Source organism: Gigantopelta aegis, chromosome 8 (assembly GCF_016097555.1).
Source record: "Gigantopelta aegis isolate Gae_Host chromosome 8, Gae_host_genome, whole genome shotgun sequence".
Taxonomy (NCBI): Eukaryota; Metazoa; Mollusca; class Gastropoda; order Neomphalida; family Peltospiridae; genus Gigantopelta; species Gigantopelta aegis.
Window position 1 is genome coordinate 30,730,348 of NC_054706.1, and position 18,085 is coordinate 30,748,432.

Consider the following 18,085-nt stretch of genomic DNA (forward strand, 5'->3'; position numbering starts at 1 on the left):
GTTTATAAGCCATCGGATTCATGGCTGACAGACACTGGCTCCCAGCCAGCTTTACCAGCTTAATACTGAGGTGTAGTAAGGCCCTTAAACATACTTCTTTCTCGTTAACCCTCAATAAACTAACATTATGACTCATGTCGTCCTGGACGGACAGTCTAGTACCTCACATTATTAAACAGTTCAGTCTTAACAGATTTACTTCTTTGCAGTTTCCGACCGGCCTCGGTGGCGTCGTGGTTAGGCCATCGGTCTACAGGCTGGTAGGTACTGGGTTCGGATCCCAGTCGAGGCATGGGATTTTTAATTCAGATACCGACTCCAAACCCTGAGTGAGTGCTCCGCAAGGCTCAATGGGTAGGTGTAAACCATTTGCACCGACTAGTGATCCATAACTGGTTCAACAAAGTTGTCCTATCCTGCCTGTGGGAAGCGCTAATAAAAGATCCCTTGCTGCTAATCGGAAAGAGTAGCCCATGAAGTGGCGACAGCGGGTTTCCTCTCAAAATCTGTGTGGTCCTTAACCATATGTCTGACGCCATATAACCGTAAATAAAATGTGTTGAGTGCATCGTTAAATAAAACATTTCTTTCTTTCTTTCTTTGCAGTGTCCTGTCAGGACTACAACGTCGTCTGCTACTACAGCAACTGGTCTCAGTACCGCCAAGGGAAAGGACGTTTCTTCCCCGAGGATATAGACCCGCATGCCTGCACGCACGTCATTTTCGCTTTCGCCTTGCTGAAAAACAACCGACTAATACCTTCCGAATGGAACGATATCACCGAACCAGGGGAAGGCACTCTTGGCTTGTAAGTATTGTTAAGATATAGAAATAATGTTTTTTAGTCCGGGTTCCACAGACCCCAAAACCCACAAAAATGACCTGACTTCACTCAATACACTTTTTATTTTGTGTTCTGTTTATTTGAATAGGCATTCTAGTAATACAATTAGGTGGTCTGCTTTGACAAAAAGCTTTGAAAACAAAACGTATGGCTACAGTTATATATATGATTTACTGTCGCAATATTGTGTACGAAAATAAGAAAAATAGAAAATAAGAATATTCTTCCATACATAACTAGTTGTGGCTTGTATGAAACTGTCTCTGAATCTGGTCCTAAATGTACATATTATGTTGTGTAGTAACTTGAGTCCGGACACTGTAGTATTCTACGTATGGAGACTGATAATTCAACATTATTGTCATCAGAAGCAATATCATCTTCATTACCATCAACAGCAATATTACCATCATTCCTAGAAGCAACAGAATCAGCAGAGAAGCAACATAAGTAGCTGCACCATCTCATCTGATTCATCATCATTATCACCATCTAAAGGAACTCAAAGCGTTTGTTTAATTAACTGTGATTCAAATTGAATATTAAAATCTTGAGAATGAAAGACAGATTATGTTGTTTCTAAAGTCTGCATTGAGTTTTTAAATACATTATGTACATGGACATTTCTATTCCACGTAGGTACTTCAGAGTTCTGAACCTGAAGAAAAAGAACCCCAAACTGAAGGTTCTCCTGGCTGTGGGCGGCTGGAACGAAGGAACAGAGCGCTTCTCTAAGATCGTGGCCACCAGAGCCAGCATGATAGACTTCATCCAGTCCAGTGTGAGCTACCTGCGTTATTACGGCTTTGATGGCCTTGACCTTGACTGGGAATACCCAGCAAGTCGGGGAGTCCTCCCGAAGACAAGCGCAGATTTTCGGTCTTCTGCGAGGTAACCAGTTTGAGAAATGTAATTTAACTGCTCTGGATACCAATGGCCGAATTTACGAAGCCTGTTTCTTTTTTTTTCTTTTTTTTTTCTTCTTTTTTTCGGGGGGAGGGGTGTGTGTGTTTCTTCTTCTTTTTTTCTTAAACGCAGGTGTTAAAGCATTTTAAATACATGTACATGTAGTAAATACTTCGATGGAGAGAGAGAGAGAGAGAGAGAGAGAGAGAGAGAGAGAGAGAGAGAGAGAGAGAGAGAGAGAGAGAGAGAGAGAGAGAGAGAGAGAGAGAGAGAGAGACAGACAGACAGATGGGACAGGACACAGACAGAGAACAGAGGAGAGAGGAGACACATACAGAGAGAGAGGAGAGAGAGAGAGAGAGAGAGAGAGAGAGAGAGAGAGAGAGAGAGAGAGAGAGAGAGAGAGAGAGAGAGAGAGAGAGAGAGAGAGAGAGAGAGAGAGAGAGAGTAGTATATCAAAAGGTATGTACAATGTATATGTGTTGTCCTGGTTGTTGAAAAGGAGATATAAAATACAGGCAGTTGCTGATGCTAAAAATAAGTAGTGATATTTTAACCCAGGTATTCTAGGCTATTTCTAGCCAATTATCATACATTTGACACCTAATTGTCGCTCATTCGTGTTTTTTTCTGCTTTTGTCTCTGTTGTTTGTTTATTTGTTTGTTTGTTTTTCTTTTTCCGTTTAGCTTCAAAACTTTTATCATCAAGTATATTTATGTGATGTATTGACGGCTTCCATGTGCATTATATTTTAGACTCTTTTACATAATAAGCTGTTAGAGGTGGGTTTTTTCATTCAACAACGACCATTATCTTACAGGGACATTCCTTTGTTTGCTGCAACTTTTAATATGTTATCGACTAACAGAGCCTTTTTAACGATTGTAATTACATAACAAATATATTTTTTGCATAAAATATTAGTGGCTGTATATTAAACGTGTCTCTGATCGTTCTAATATTTGTATTAGGTTAAATTTCATTTTATTTCCTAAAATATTAATTTTTTTCGTACGTGCGAAATTATTTTAAGACAAAATCCAGTTTGGACTTCTTACAAATATTAAGACGACCAGAAACACATTGAATATACAGACACTGATATTCTAAACAAGAACATATATTTAATATGTAAGTTTAATCGTAGACATATTTTATTAGTCGGAAACATCTTACAATGCAACAAACTCAGGAATGTCTCTTTAATCATATTTAATGTTGTATCTCTGCACAAAGAGATGTTTTGTAAAACAACGTGACTAATGTATTTATATTTGCCGAGCAGGAATTGAGAGCAGCTTTTGAAAGGGAAGCAAGGGAGACCAACAGGGAGAGACTCCTGTTAAGTGCCGCCATTGTGGGTGGGAAATACACAATGGATAGAGCCTACGAGGTCCCACGGATTTCAAAGTAAGTTACCCTAAGACAAGATAAAAAAAATATAATTCTAAATATTTTTCCTTGGTAATAGAACGATGAAATAGGACACGGCGACCATGCTTGATATGTTCTGCGTCTGTCTACTTTGCTGGGGCAGTGCACAACGTTTGTTAAAGTTTGTTTTATTTAACGACACTACTAGAGCACATTGATTTAGTAATCATAGGCTATTGGGTGTCAAACATTTGTAAATTTTGACATGTAGTCTTAGAGAGAAAATCCGCTATATTTTTTGCACTAGTAGCAAATGATCTTTTATATGCACCATCCCACAGACAGTATAGCACATACCACGGCCTTTGATATCCCAGTTGTAGTGCACTGGATGGATATGTTTTTTCTCAGTAATAGAACGATGAAATAGGACACGGACGACCGACCATGCTTGGTATGTTCTGGATATCTCTACTTTGCGGGGTCAGGATTCAGCTCAGTCGGTTGAGCGCTCGCCTGAGGAGCCTACGTCGCAGGATCGAACGACCTCGGTGGATTCATTCAGCTGATTTTTTTATTTTATATTCTAACCAGTGCATCACAGCTGCTCAAAGGCAGTGATGTGTGCTTTCCTGTCTGTGGGAAAGTCCATATAAAAGATCCCTTCCTGCATTATGGAAAATGTAGCGGGTTTGCTCTGTTGACAACGAGTCAGAATTAGGGCCTACCAAATGTATGACATCCAATAGCTGATGATTAATTAATCAATGTACTCTAGTGGTGTCGTTAAACAAAACAAACTTTAAAAAAAAATAAGCGATGATAACACGGATACTCGGTGGATCCATTCAACTGATGTTTTCCTCGTTCCAACCAGTGCAGCACAACTGACAACAAAGGCGGTGTTATGTGCTTTCCTGTCTTTGGAAAAGTCCATATAAAAGATCCCTTCCTGCTAATGGAAAAATGTAGCAAGTTTCCTCTGATGACTATGAGTTAGAATTACCAAATGTTTGACATCCAATAGCCGATGATTAATTAATCGATGTGTTCTAGGGTTTCGTTAAACAAAACAAACACACTTGAAGTCTACTTTGTGATCATGCAGTGCGATGTAAAACGACATTCAAGGATGGAGAGATGTTACTTAAAAGCATATTGTCACAGACCACTGACCTATTTAATGGTCTAACAAATAATTACCTGAACACAAAGTAATTTGATTTGTCCCTAAATGTACTTTATTTAACCATCTTCATAACCATCATATTCCATTTATTAATAACATTTTGTAAAAATAAATGAATTATGGCAATGGTCCATAATTCAAAAACTAAAATTGCCAAGTGGGATGACATGGATTTCACTACATCATGGTTCAGTTAAAGGGACATTCCTGAGTTTGCTGCATTATAACATGTTTCCGAAAAATAAAATATTTCTTCGATTAAACTTACATATTAAATATATTTTCTTGTTTAGAATATCAGTGTCTGTATATTCAATATGTTTCTGGTCGTCTTAATATTTGTAAGAAGCCCTAACTGGATTTTGTCTTCAATTAATTTTGTACGTACGAAAATTTTTATTTTAGGAAATAAAATGAAATATAACCTAATATAAATAGTAGAACGACCAGAAACACGTTTAATATATAAACACTAATATTTTATGTAGAAAAATATATTTGATGTGTAAATACAATCGTTACAAAGTCTCTGTTAGTCGACAACATCTATAAAATTGCAGGAATGTCCCTTTAAGGTGATGCGATAGCTAGATTTGGTTTCCAACAATTAATGTAATTTTTATTTATTATCCATTTTTAGAGAAACAAGGTCCTTAAATCCGTGACAGTATGCCTTTAACAGATATTAAGAAAGCTTTTTGAATTTGACCCTTGCTCTTTATTGGCAAGAGACGTACACCAACAGGCCGACCGACCGCATAGATGAAGCATGTTGGCTGGATTGGTTTTTGCACCAAACGTTAATTGAATGTCATATGATAGAATACGATGGTACCAGTCCAACTGATCGCGAACGCTTGCCCTCCTGAACACGACAATGGTTTATCAACCCCGCCTTCGGATGATCCTTTTTAGATCAACGTCTCTGTTGTTTTGGCCCATACTAACAAGGATATTTCGGGTATTACTTGTATTACAACAAACTCTTCTTTTCTTCTTTTTTTAATTTCATTCATAACGGTGTTTTTTTTCGATCCTAGTAATTCTTGTTGATAGATATAATTATTTGTTTAATGTTGTTTGTTTTGCTGTTGTTTTGCAGAGCTTTGGATTTTATGAATTTGATGTCATACGATTTCCATGGCATTTGGGATAGACCCATGGTCATTGGTCATCAGAGTCCTTTACACGCCTACAGAGGAGACCCGACACCGGAACTCACCGTGGTGTGTATTGGACCAATAACAGCTCCAGAGATAATGGCCAGGGCCCCATTCCACGAAGCGATCTTAGCTCTACTGTCGCCGTAAATACCTACCATCGCGACCTTAATTTGTTTATACGATCGCCAGCTCCTTCCACGATGCGGCGTAATTTATTATCGTTGTAAATTACTGTGAACATTTACAATAAGTTTGAACCAGCTGTAAGCCACTAATGGCAGTTAGATGATGATTTGATAATTTTATAAGAAGGATTCTAACGTTTGGTGTTAAAAAAATGGATCTAATATATACCAAATACCTTTCATGAAACTCGGCGTTCCATGAAAAACATTCTAGGCCATACGACCTTCACACGAAAATACGGGAGATAACTTATGCATTCGGCAATTATCGCTTAGTATATTAACTGACAAAGTTACTTTATGGATTTCCGATATCAATGAATTACATCCAAGATGTTCCGAAAAGTCGGTAACCAATTTAAATAATAAATCATAAATAATTATTTAACTAATTCGCACTTCTTCGCAAAGACGATTTTAATCATTAAAGGGGCATTTACGACTACCGTAAGGTTGCTTTGTGGAACGACTGTAACGTTTACGGTGCCAGTTGTAAAACTCACCTTAAGTCACTACAATTAACCTTAGCTACAATTCTTTCGTGGAATGGGCCCCAGGGGAAGAGAGACCCTATAATTATATAACTAATAATCTGTCCTTGTCTTAAAGCCAAACCCTCTCCGACCAGTCCTCCTAGGATTAATATTTTAGTTAGTTTATTTTTATATAAATAATCCTTTTTAGACAGGGCGGGACGTAGCTCAGTGGCACAGCGCTCGCTTGATGCGCAATCGGTCTGGGATCGATCCCCATCAGTGGGCCCATTGGGCTATTTCTCGTTTCAGCCAGTGCACCACGACTGGTATATCAAAGGCCGTGGTATGTGCTATCCTGTCTGTGGGATGGTGCATATAAAAGATTCCTTGCCCAGGTTTCCTCTCTCATTATCTGTGTCGTCCTCAACGATATGTCCGACGCCATATAACCGTAAATAAAATGTGTTGAGTGCGTCGTTAAATAAAACATTTTTTTTCTTCCTTTTTAGACCGCTCATCTAAAATTGGCATCTAATAAATTATAACGATAGAATTTTGTAAAAAAAAAAATGCAGTTTTATTCTTTTGACGACGTCATCAAATTTGTTTGTCCGCCATCAGCTCTCTATTATAAATTAGTCAAAATCAACTCCATATTTTAAATACCTTCTCTCCGACGCCCAACCACTGGCCATGCCAGAGACTCGGCGAAGGGTAGACGCGCTTGAACCTCTTTTGAAGTACCCGTAACCCGCACTGTGTATGACTATGTATATACGTATGATTTTATGGACCCCGTGAAGCCCTCGCTACGCCACTGACTGCAATCAACATCCATAGTGTCACGAAGTTAACCGTGTTATTCAATCTGACATTTACTGACATTCAGTCCCACATCACATCTTGGGGTCGGGACGTAGCCCAGTGGTAAAGCGTTCGTTTCATGCGCAGTCGGTTTGGGATCGATCCCCGTCGATGGACCCATTTGGGCAATTTCTCGTTCCAGCCAGTGCTCCACAACTGGCGTAACACAGGCAGTGGTATGTACTATCCTGCCTGTGGGATGGTGCATATAAAAGATCCCTTGCTGCTAATCGAAAAGAGTAGCTCATGAAGTGGCGACAGCGGGTTTCCTCTCTCAATATCTATGTGGTCCTTAACAATATGTCTGACGCCATATGACCGTAAACAAAATCACCATTGTGACGTATTGATAATTCCAATCCGAGGGACAGCATGTATTTTATTTTATTTTTTATTTTTTATTAATTGGGGTTTTTTTGGGGGGGGGGGGGGCGAGTTGGGGGGGGGGGGGGGGGGGGGGGGGGTTGAGGGCCAAGGTTTACGAAGGTCCTTGCAAAACCATTTTGTCCCGAGGGTTGGAATTACCTTATCTATACCTCACAACGGTGATTGATTCTTTTTCTTGCCCATTTAATAGTAACAAAGTAACAGTAACAAAACATTAATTTTGTAAGCTACATGTACGGTTTGTTTATTGTAGAACGATTCGTAAATATTTCACCTAAAAACACATTTAATCATACGCGGAAAAATATAGTCCACCTTATGCAGCGACAATATATATAAAGTTGAAAATATTAACTTGTTTAAATATTTTAAAACACCAATGATACAACGTGAAATGGCAAACAGAACAGCAAACAGAATTATGTCGTCAATCGTTGTAAAGCATGAGTTATGACGTTACGCGTATGTAGAAATCGTCCAGCACCGAGGTGACGGATTCTACTAATCTAGCACCGTGCTAGTATATGGTCTATTATGCCAAGGATTCCCTTTCTTTCTCAATATATTATTTTAGTATTGTAGATCTATTATATTGTTATCTGCTACATTTTTACATTGTTTCTAGGATTTGATCATGGATGATTTTCATTTTATGTTGTGTATTTAAGATTTTGTTCGTGTACTGAATAAAAAATATGTAGTTATATAATTCGAGGAATGACAATCAGAATTAGTATTGTCTACTCTTTGCAAAAATTAGAGTAATTCGTTACTTCAATTTTTTTTTTGGAGAAATACGAAGCTGAATAATAAAAATGTATTTTGTTCGGATCAATATATATATATATATATATATATATATATATATATATATATATATATATATATATATATAAATTAGACATTAAAACTTGTATTTATGAAAACCCTGACCTTGGGTGTAGCCAATTCTGGTTTGTCATTCATCCACACATTCGATTTCTTTCAGAGTTTCTCTGCGAAGTACCTAGCGGATCTCGGGGCCCCACGCAAGAAGATAATGGTAGGGATACCTCTGTACGGACGGACGTACCGACTGGCAGACAGGAGGAAGACTGGACTGGGCGCTCCATTCATTGGTGCCGGCCGTCGTCAGCAGATTTCCGGCGAAGCTGGAATTATCCTCAATTACGAGGTATCATTATTGCCTTCCAGACTCTGTCTCGTACAAAGATGTCATTTTAGATTCAATGTGGTTACTAACTGCAAGTGTGTGTTGTTTTCTTTTTGTTGTTATTATTATTATATGTGCGTGTGTGCGTGTGCGTGTCTGTGTGTGTGTGTGTCTGTCTGTGTGTGTGTGGGTGTCTGTGTGTGTGTGTGTGTGTGTGTGTGTCTGTATGTGTGTGTGTGTGTGTATGTGTCTCTGTGTGTGTGTGTGCGTGCGTGCGTGTGTATCTGTGTGTGTGCGTGTGTGTATGTGTGTGTGTGTGTGTGCGCGTGTGCGTGCGTGTGTATGTGTATGTGTGTGCGTGTGTGTGTATGTGTGTATGTGTATGTGTGCGTGTGTGTCAAAATGTAATTTCGGTCCACGGGAATATAGATGTGTTCTTCATTCATGTTTTCGTTCGTTCGTTCTTTCGTTCATTCGATCATTGCTTCGTTCGTTATTTAAATCATTCATTAATTTTCATTCATTCATTCATTCATTCATTCATTTTCATTCATTCATTCATTTATTCATTTATTCATTTATTCATTCATTTTCATTCATTCATTCATTCATTTTCATTCATTCATTCATTATTATAGTGTCATGCTTCTATCCAGTCAATTAGTGCACCACAACTGGTCAAGAGTCGTGGTATGTGCTGTCCTGTCTGTGGGATGGTGCATATAAAAGATCCCTTGCTACTAATGAAAACATCGGATCGGGTTTCCTCTCGAAGACTATGTCAGGGTTAGGAAATGTTTGACATCCAATAGCCGATGCTTGAATAATCAATGATCTCTAGTGGTGTCGTTAAACAAAACAAACTTTAACTATTCAGTCTACGTTTTTGCTGAGAAGATGCCTTAATGACTAACAGTAAATCAGAGAGAACTCAGCGAATATTGTCACAGTAATCTTGGAATGAAGATATCCAGTACTAGTCTACACTGGCAACTGAACCGAATTACGTTTAGTTCCCTAAAAGTTAAAGTTTTTTTTTTTTTTTAACAACACCACTATAGCACATTGATTTTGTTTTTTAATCATCGGCTATTCAATGTCAGACAATTGATAACTTAGAAAGGAAACCCGCTACATTTTTCCATTAGTAGCATTTTCCATTATATGCACCATCCCACAGACAGGATAGCACATACCACAGCCTTTGATATACCCGTCGTGGTGTACTGGCTGGAACGAGAAATAGCCCTCTCCAGCCTCCTACCAGTACCCCACGACTGACACATCAAAGCCTCTTGTATGTAGGCTACTGTCCTGTATATAGGGAAGTACATATAAAGACCCCATGCTACTTTCCAGAAGTAGCCGTCTGATGGAATACATAGCTCCTTTTGTCTCTCAACAAATACCCTTTACTTTTCTTTTTCGTGTTCCAGCCTCCACAGTATTCTGATTTCCATAGCTGTGCTGTTGTTTATTTTTTTATTTTTTATTTTTTTTTAAAGTTACAATTTTTTTTTTTTTAATATTTATTTTCCCCAGCCATTCTGACCATGTCAAGGTTGGGGGGCCTTGAATGCTGTTGTTTATTTATTTGTTGTTGTTGTGTTGTTGTTGTTGTTTTGTTGTTGCTTTTTAAAACCTATTTTGTATTCTACATTGTTTCAGGTGTGTAGCGAGGTGGGTAGGACGTATTCCAAGAAGAGAGACCGAACGGCCAACGTCGCCTACGCTACAAAGGGAGACCAGTGGATCGGATACGAGGATGCGACAGCCGTCGAGTCGAAGGTGGGTAGTGCGCAGACGCAGAACATCATAGAGCAGACGATACCTTTCATATCTGGAACATTAATTATCATTTTCAAAAACATCCCAGACCCGTATAGAAGGAACCACGACCTTTATATGTGTAGATGGTTTGCGCCTGTATCAAATTAAACGTAACGTACAATTTATGAATACATTTATACAAATAGCAACCTGTACATAGGCAGGAATTTTCAAGCATGGCACATACATTTATAAGAAGCTTATGAAGCATTTCCTAAAAATAAATATATACAGAACTAAACTCACAAACGGGGAAAGGTTTTTTAATTTTAATTTTTGTTTATATATCTCATTAAAAACGTTACAAAATATTCCCAAAGTCTCAACGTTTCGGCCGCTTCCCGCTGGCTTCCTTGGGTGATTGCAATTTTCAGTAACTATGTAATGTCCATTCTGGTAACTGTCATTTCTAAGTGTACCAGAATGGACATTACATAGTTATTAAGGCTTGCGATCCCCCGAGGAAGGCAGCGGGAAAGGCTGCGGAAACGTTGGAAGTATTTTGTGACGTGTTAGATGATATATAAAAATAAATAATTATACTTGCACTAAAACCCTTGCACGAATTCACCTTGTTGGATCATCGTACACACATTTCAAGCTGTTTTGTTGAAATGTCCTGCCTTGTAGCTGAATTTAACAAAACATATACATGGTTGTCAATATATACTGAAACACAATGAAACCGCTAAAACAACTTTTCATTGTAAATAACGACAAACTATCAAGGTCAGTATCTGGTGTGTCCACCATTGGCCCGTAGCATGCGTGAAGACGACGGGGAAAGGATTGGCACAAACATCTCAAATAAGCCACAGGAATGTTCCTCCACTCCTCCTGTAACGCCTGTGCAAGCTCAGCGATGTTACGCGGTAGTGGCTAGCGGTGACGTACATGGCGTCCTAACTCATCCCACATGTGTTCAATTGGGTTAAACTTCGGTGAAACGGCGGGCCAGTTCATAACGGTGATACCGGCTTGTTGCAGGAATGCCTGGGTAATTCTTGCAGTATGTGGACGGGCATTGTCTTGTTGAAACAGAAGGGGACCTCCTGGTCTTCGGTGACGGCGCAAATGTGGCTGGAAAACCGGTCTTAGAATAACGTCAACATAACGCTGGGCTGTAAGGACATCGTGGACAATGATGAGATTACTCCTGAAATCACAGTTGATTGCCCCCCATACCATCAGACAACCGCCGCCAAACCGATCGCGTTCCCTCACACATCCGTCAGCGTACCGTTCATTGAGTCTCCTGTACACACGTGCTCTTCCATCGGCAAAGGAGACAGAGAAACGGGACTCATCTGAGAAAAAACAATGATACGGTAAAAGGCTGATGGATGATTACCATTCTTGAGAGCAAACTGTAGTCTCGCAGCACGATATCGCGGTGTCATGATGTTACCGTTGTACTGGCGTCTGCATCTGAGTCCAGCCGTTCTGAGTAGACGGATGACCGTCATCGGATGGATAGGCCTTCCATGACGTCCTATCGTGTTGCTTGCTGTCATCGTCGCAGTTCTGAACCGGTCACGGAGGTGGTGTCGTCGAATCTGCCGATCTTGGCGTGGGGTCGTAACGGGACGTTGACCAGGTTGAGGTCGATCACGGATACTCCCGGTCGGTTGATGACGTTCAACAAGTCGTGCAATAGTTGATGGATGGACTCTGAAGGTCCTAGCAACTTGGCTTTGCGAAGGCCCCCCTTGAACGCTCGCTCCCTTTGTTCTTCTCTGAGTCGTGGCATTCTTAATGTGACGAGGAATATGACACCGTTACGTGACTTTTATGTGTCCACATACTGGCATTTCACGTGCATTGCAAGCAGCATGATTGAGCATGTAGTGAACGCATTTCAAACCATTTTGTGTGTTTCTGCTATTGTATGTGTAACGGGAACAAAACCAGGATTAAAACCCATACAAAAGTACCAATCAATGGCTTCCTCTCATAAATTGTTATTTTAAGTCCAATAAATATATTTTTCATTAATCACAACAGAATATTGAAAAATATCTGTTTTGCGTTTTCATTGTGTGTCAGTATAGTTTCTTGTTCTTTTCTGATTTGGGTTTTTTTATTTATTTTTTCCAGATCAACTGGCTCCTTAAGCAAGGCTTTGGCGGAGCCATGGTCTGGTCCATAGACAACGACGACTTCACTGGGAAGTCTTGTGCTAAGAAATACCCCTTGTTGAATATAATAAAGAAATGTCTTCTGCAAGAAAATGGGTGAGATTTCGATTCGTACATAAAACTTGAGATATTCCACAGATGGTTAATAATGTTTTTTTTTTTTTTTTTAATTGAAGATGGAACATATCTAGTATTGAATTAAACAACAACAAAAAATTGTTTTTATTCTTTCGATATTTACATGGCGACACCTACGTCTATGAGAGGCGTTCGCTACAACATCTTGCTCTGAATGTGCACCGTAAGCCCTTTGACCTGACCTGACCTGACCTGCTACTATGAAACTGTAGCGAGTTTCCTCTGAATACTACGAATCATAATTATTAAAAGTTCGATATCCAAAAAAACAACAACAAAAAACAACAACCCTCTAGTTATGTCGTGAAACAAAACAACGTGTTAATAACAGGTGCGGAGTTATGCGGGGTCCAAAGGTCCTCCAATTTTAGGTCAATAAGTTTGTGAATAGTCTTGAAGAGTTATGAGCTCAAAATTGTTTAGATTAACATTACGCCCGACCCCATAATATATTGCCAACAACACCTTTCTCCGATGCCTAGATACACAACTATTTAATTCTTGGAAATGTATTATTTACACAGGCGAGGAACATGTTCAGCAACGTCAGTACCACGCCCAACACGTCGACCGACGCGCCGACCGATAACTAGGCCGCCGATCACCCGCCGACCGACGACGACTCGCCGACCAACTACAACTACAACTACACCCAGACCGAGACCGACGCCGAGACCGACTAGAAGGCCGATAAGAACCACCAGGAGGCCAGTCATCGTAACCTTGCCAACACGAAAACCAGGTAACGGTAATGGAAAGAGTTCTGTAATGGGCACGCCTGTTCGTTTGATGGTTTTGGTTTTGTGAGTTTTTTAAATGCGTCTTTCTGTTAATATATTGTGTTTGTTTGTTTATTTATTTATTTAGTTTCTTTTCGGGGTGGAGGTGTGTGTGTGTGTGTGTGTGTGTGTGTGTGTGTGTGTGTGTGTGTGTGTGTGTTAGTACGTAAATTATATATATTTTGCTAAATGGGTTTAACAATTTTACTGACATCCAATCTCACATAACGGGCATTCAACCTCACATTGCTGACATTCAATACCACATTACTGACATTCAATACCACATTACTGACATTCAATCTCACACTACTGATATTCAATCTCACATTACCGACATTCAATCTCACATTACTGACATATATTCTCACATTACTGACATTCAATATCACATTACTTTTAACAGGGTTCAGTTGCCAAGACTACCCAAGAGGATTCTTCAGACATCCAACTGACTGCAAAAAGTTCCAGTGGTGCGTCCACGGTAAAATCATCACCTACAAATGCCCACCTGGGTGCGCCTTTAATCGTAGGACCGGCTACTGCGACTTTTTGAGTAACGTAAAGTGCTGAATCTGTTCCTTGTTAAATATTTGAGCTACACAAAAATGTTGTTTGTAATCAAATGGACATTATGGTTTTGTAAAATGTTCAGTATTTGGTATATATCTGTGGCCGTTCAACAATTATTGTCAAACGCAAAATCTGGTTATTTGTGTTCCCACAGGCGCGGGTGTGTAATAAATGATATGCAGATTATGGTATAGACTGTGGTGAGCGGTGTCTTGTGGGTGGGGGATGGGTCTCATGCTTTCGCGCACAACTCGTTATGAGCTGTGGGGGTGGTTGGGATTTGATTCCTGAAACCCACACCTGCACATGTGTGTGACTCCACTACTCCAGGTCGGGACGTAGCCCAGTGGTAAGGCGCTCGCTTGATGCGCGGTCGGTTTAGGATCGATCCCCGTCGGTGGCCCCATTGGGCTATTTCTTTCCAGCCAGTGCTCCACAACTGGTGTAGCAAAGGCTGTGGTACGTACTATCCTGTCTGTGGGATGGTATATATAAAAGATCCCTTGCTGCTAATCAAAAAGAGTAGCCCATGAGGTGGCGACAGCGGGTTTTCGCTCTCTACATCTGTGTCTGACGCCATATAACCGTAAATAAAATGTGTTGAGTGCGTCAATAAATAAAACATTTCCTTCCTTCCATTACTCCATGTTACCTTTGGTAAAGCAGACCACCCCTCTTAAGTTCCGTAACATTCTTGCAAACTGTCTGTGACAGTTATAGTGATGTAGTTTGACCAAGCTATTGGATTTTCTGTTTTCATTTTTGAAATATTTTATAAAACAAACTTTTATTAAAAAACCCATCTGTATTGAAAAATATATTAATGCCACGACTATCTATATTTAATTTATGAATTAATATCACGGGATTTTAAAAACGTTCAGTACTTCTTTAAAAAAAAATCATCTCTCCACGCCTGTTGATTTCCCCCCCCCCCCCCCCCACACACACACACACATTCCCCCACCCCCACCTAGACTAGACCGTTACTAATAATTGTTGAACGGTCTCTGTAGCGCGTAGGCTATTCTGTACCATGTTTTGTCTTTGGTCTTGTGGAAAATAAAATACATGTATTTGTTTTTATTGGTTTCTGTTATAACTGAGGCGCTTGCGTCGCAGGATCGAATCACCTCGGTAGATCTATTCAGCTGATTGGGTTGTTGTTTTTTTCGTTCCCGACAGTGCACCGGGTATGTCATTTCCTGTCTGTGGGAAAGTGCATATAAAAGACCCCTTGCCAATGCAAAAATGTAGCGGGTTTCCTCCGATGACTACGAGTCAGAATTACCAAATGTTTGACATCCAATAGTCGAACTATAACTGTTATAGGGTGTATACTACCAAATCAAATCCCATAGACGACAATAGTAACATATGTGGCTAAAACTCCTACCTGCAACGTATCAACCGACATAAACGCCACGGATATAAATACTACCACCCCTTACACTTAAAGTGAATCAGAAAAAAATGGGGGTCAAGCTGCTCGTTTCTGAGATAACGGGTAGCGTCTATGACTACCCTAGTTTCGCACAAAATTCGAGTACTTTTTTTTACAGGTACCCCATACATGTTTCAAGCACAAGGCTACTTGACACATTGGTACTAGATGAAATAAAATTGCACTTTTTTTTTTACCCAGATGAAACTATTATTTTTTACAACCAACACACTCACATTTATAACCAATCACAGGACTTGTGGTGTTCACTTCTCTATCAAAAGTTGGGTGCACCTCGAACTTTGACCCAGCCAGAAGTTATTTGGTTTAGTACTACCTATAATTGCATTACATTTCAAGGCTACGTTAACCATCCCAGTCGCTTAAAATGTGCAGAGAAGGAGTCTAAACTGTACCCGGCTGAGATCGAAAGCGCGAAGCGTCCATGTTTTTAAGGGGTCCGGGGACATGGTCGTCCGAAACATGTTAAAAACTAGATGCTCAAAAAGTAATTTCCAGGATTCTGCAACTAAAATTCTTCTTGACAAATGTTAGTAAGACTAAATGCCTTAGTTCGTTTTGAATTGCTAACCCACTTATTTCTGACTGTTAAAATATATAAGTTTGTGTTACGCTGAATATATATATATATATATATATATATATATATATATATATATATATATACTGTAAATCATGAAATTAATGCGTCATGATATTATTGCGTCCGTACATGAGTGAACAAAAATGCGTATTTTTATTAATGCGTCGGGCAAAAGTCCACATCACATAAAAACCACAGTTGTGTTCTTATTATATTGTTTGGGCTTCATCGTTCATGTTAAGTGAAGTCAGTAGTTGTTTTGACAGCTACTATTTAGTTATTAATAAAACCTCGCGTGCAGCACAAAAGCGAGTCCCTAGGCATCCACATAGCAACTTCTGGACAACGGTTCCGAAATTTTGCTCGGAACGAAATTGCGGTCACGATTACCATCACATTTCCACACCCTAATCATATATTGTGATATATTTCGAGCTCATTGAGACCAAGAAATACTACTTTGAAACAATCTTCACTTTTAAAGGAAAAAAAGTCCGACTTTACCGAGCGGATTCTAGCAGCCAATTTCTAGCAGACAATTACGCTGGCAGACATTTCAGCTGACACGCATGGGACGTTCTAAACACCGACTCATAGAACCGATATGCTAATTATTAGTATTCACTATAACTTAAGAATTTCAGAGTGTAAGAGTATCTTTATATAAAAAAATCACACAAAATCAAAATAACAACCAAGACTCATTTTTGTTTTAAAAGGTCTTCGAAAGGACATAAAAATGAGTCTTTCGAAGACCTTTTAAAACATAAAAATGAGTCTTGGTTATTATTTTGATTTTGTGTGATTTTTTTATATAAAGATCCTTTTAAACTCTGAAATTCTTAAGTTATAGTGAATACTAATAATTAGCATATCGGTGTTTGAAAGGCGTATAGTCCGGTGTTTAGAACGTCGGGTCAGCTGAAATTGTCTGCCGCGTATTTGTCTGCTAGAAAGTGCTGCTAGAATCCGCACGGTATTCGGACTTTTTTTCCTTTAATTCAAAGTGAAGATTGTTTCAAAGTAAGTATTTCTTGGTCTCAGTGAGCTCGAAATAGAACAAAAGGTGTTTAAATGTGATGGAATCGTTATTTTGATGCGCAGTTCCGAGCAAAATTCCTCGGAACCGTTGTCCAGAAGCTGCTAATGGCGAACTAGACAGATAAACCTCGCTGTTTGTGCTTGCACGCGAACTATATATTCTAAGCTAATCGCATGGTGGGTCGACCAGGAAGCCCTAATTACTTAAAGTAGTGTAATTAGTATAATACACTTAAGGTATGCCTCGCACTTGTGTGTGGTGATTGCTTCTAATTAATCCACCAGTAGGAATATAAAGGTAAAATGGTCGATATTGCAGAAATATGCACAATATTTGCGACGCAGATATAATTATTCTAGAGTCGACAAATGTTTTAGACGGATTGTTGGTTGCGGTTTTTATACTGTTTCAGGAATATATTAGTAATAAAATTTGTTGATGATAATTTTACAAATGTTCAAAACAGTTTAAATGTATACAGTAATGCAGAAGTGTAAGAAAATTTGAAAAATACTCACATCTCAAAATGAACTTTTTTAAAAACAAACATTTGGAACATCACTGTATTATATAACCGCTATGATATTCCAGGAAAGTGAAAATAGAATGGCAACATCGAAACGAAAGAAAGATTCTTGAAGTATTCACAAAACGACATTTAACAAAATTGTTTTTGTATTTTGTTTCATCTTTATATTATAAAAGTTTTATTTTATATTTAGAAGTATTATAGTAAAAATCCTGCACATTTTTTGTATTGGGAATGAGACTAAACAAAATGCGTCAAGTTATTATTGCGTCGATCTGTTCGCCGCATTTTTCGCATAATTACTTGCTCGCATTAATTTCATGATTTACAGTATATATATATATATACATATATATATATATATATGTATATATAAATATTGAAATATATATATATATATATATATATAATATATATAACATATATATATATATAAAAATATATATTGCACTTTTGTCCTACGCTA

The 18,085-nt window shown here is 38.8% G+C and overlaps 1 pseudogene; it reads left to right on the forward strand.

Annotated features, from left to right (window-relative positions):
• The first annotated feature begins 1,429 nt into the window (after positions 1-1,429).
• Positions 1,430-12,610, forward strand: LOC121379609 (annotated as a pseudogene).
• Positions 12,611-18,085: the final 5,475 nt, after the last annotated feature.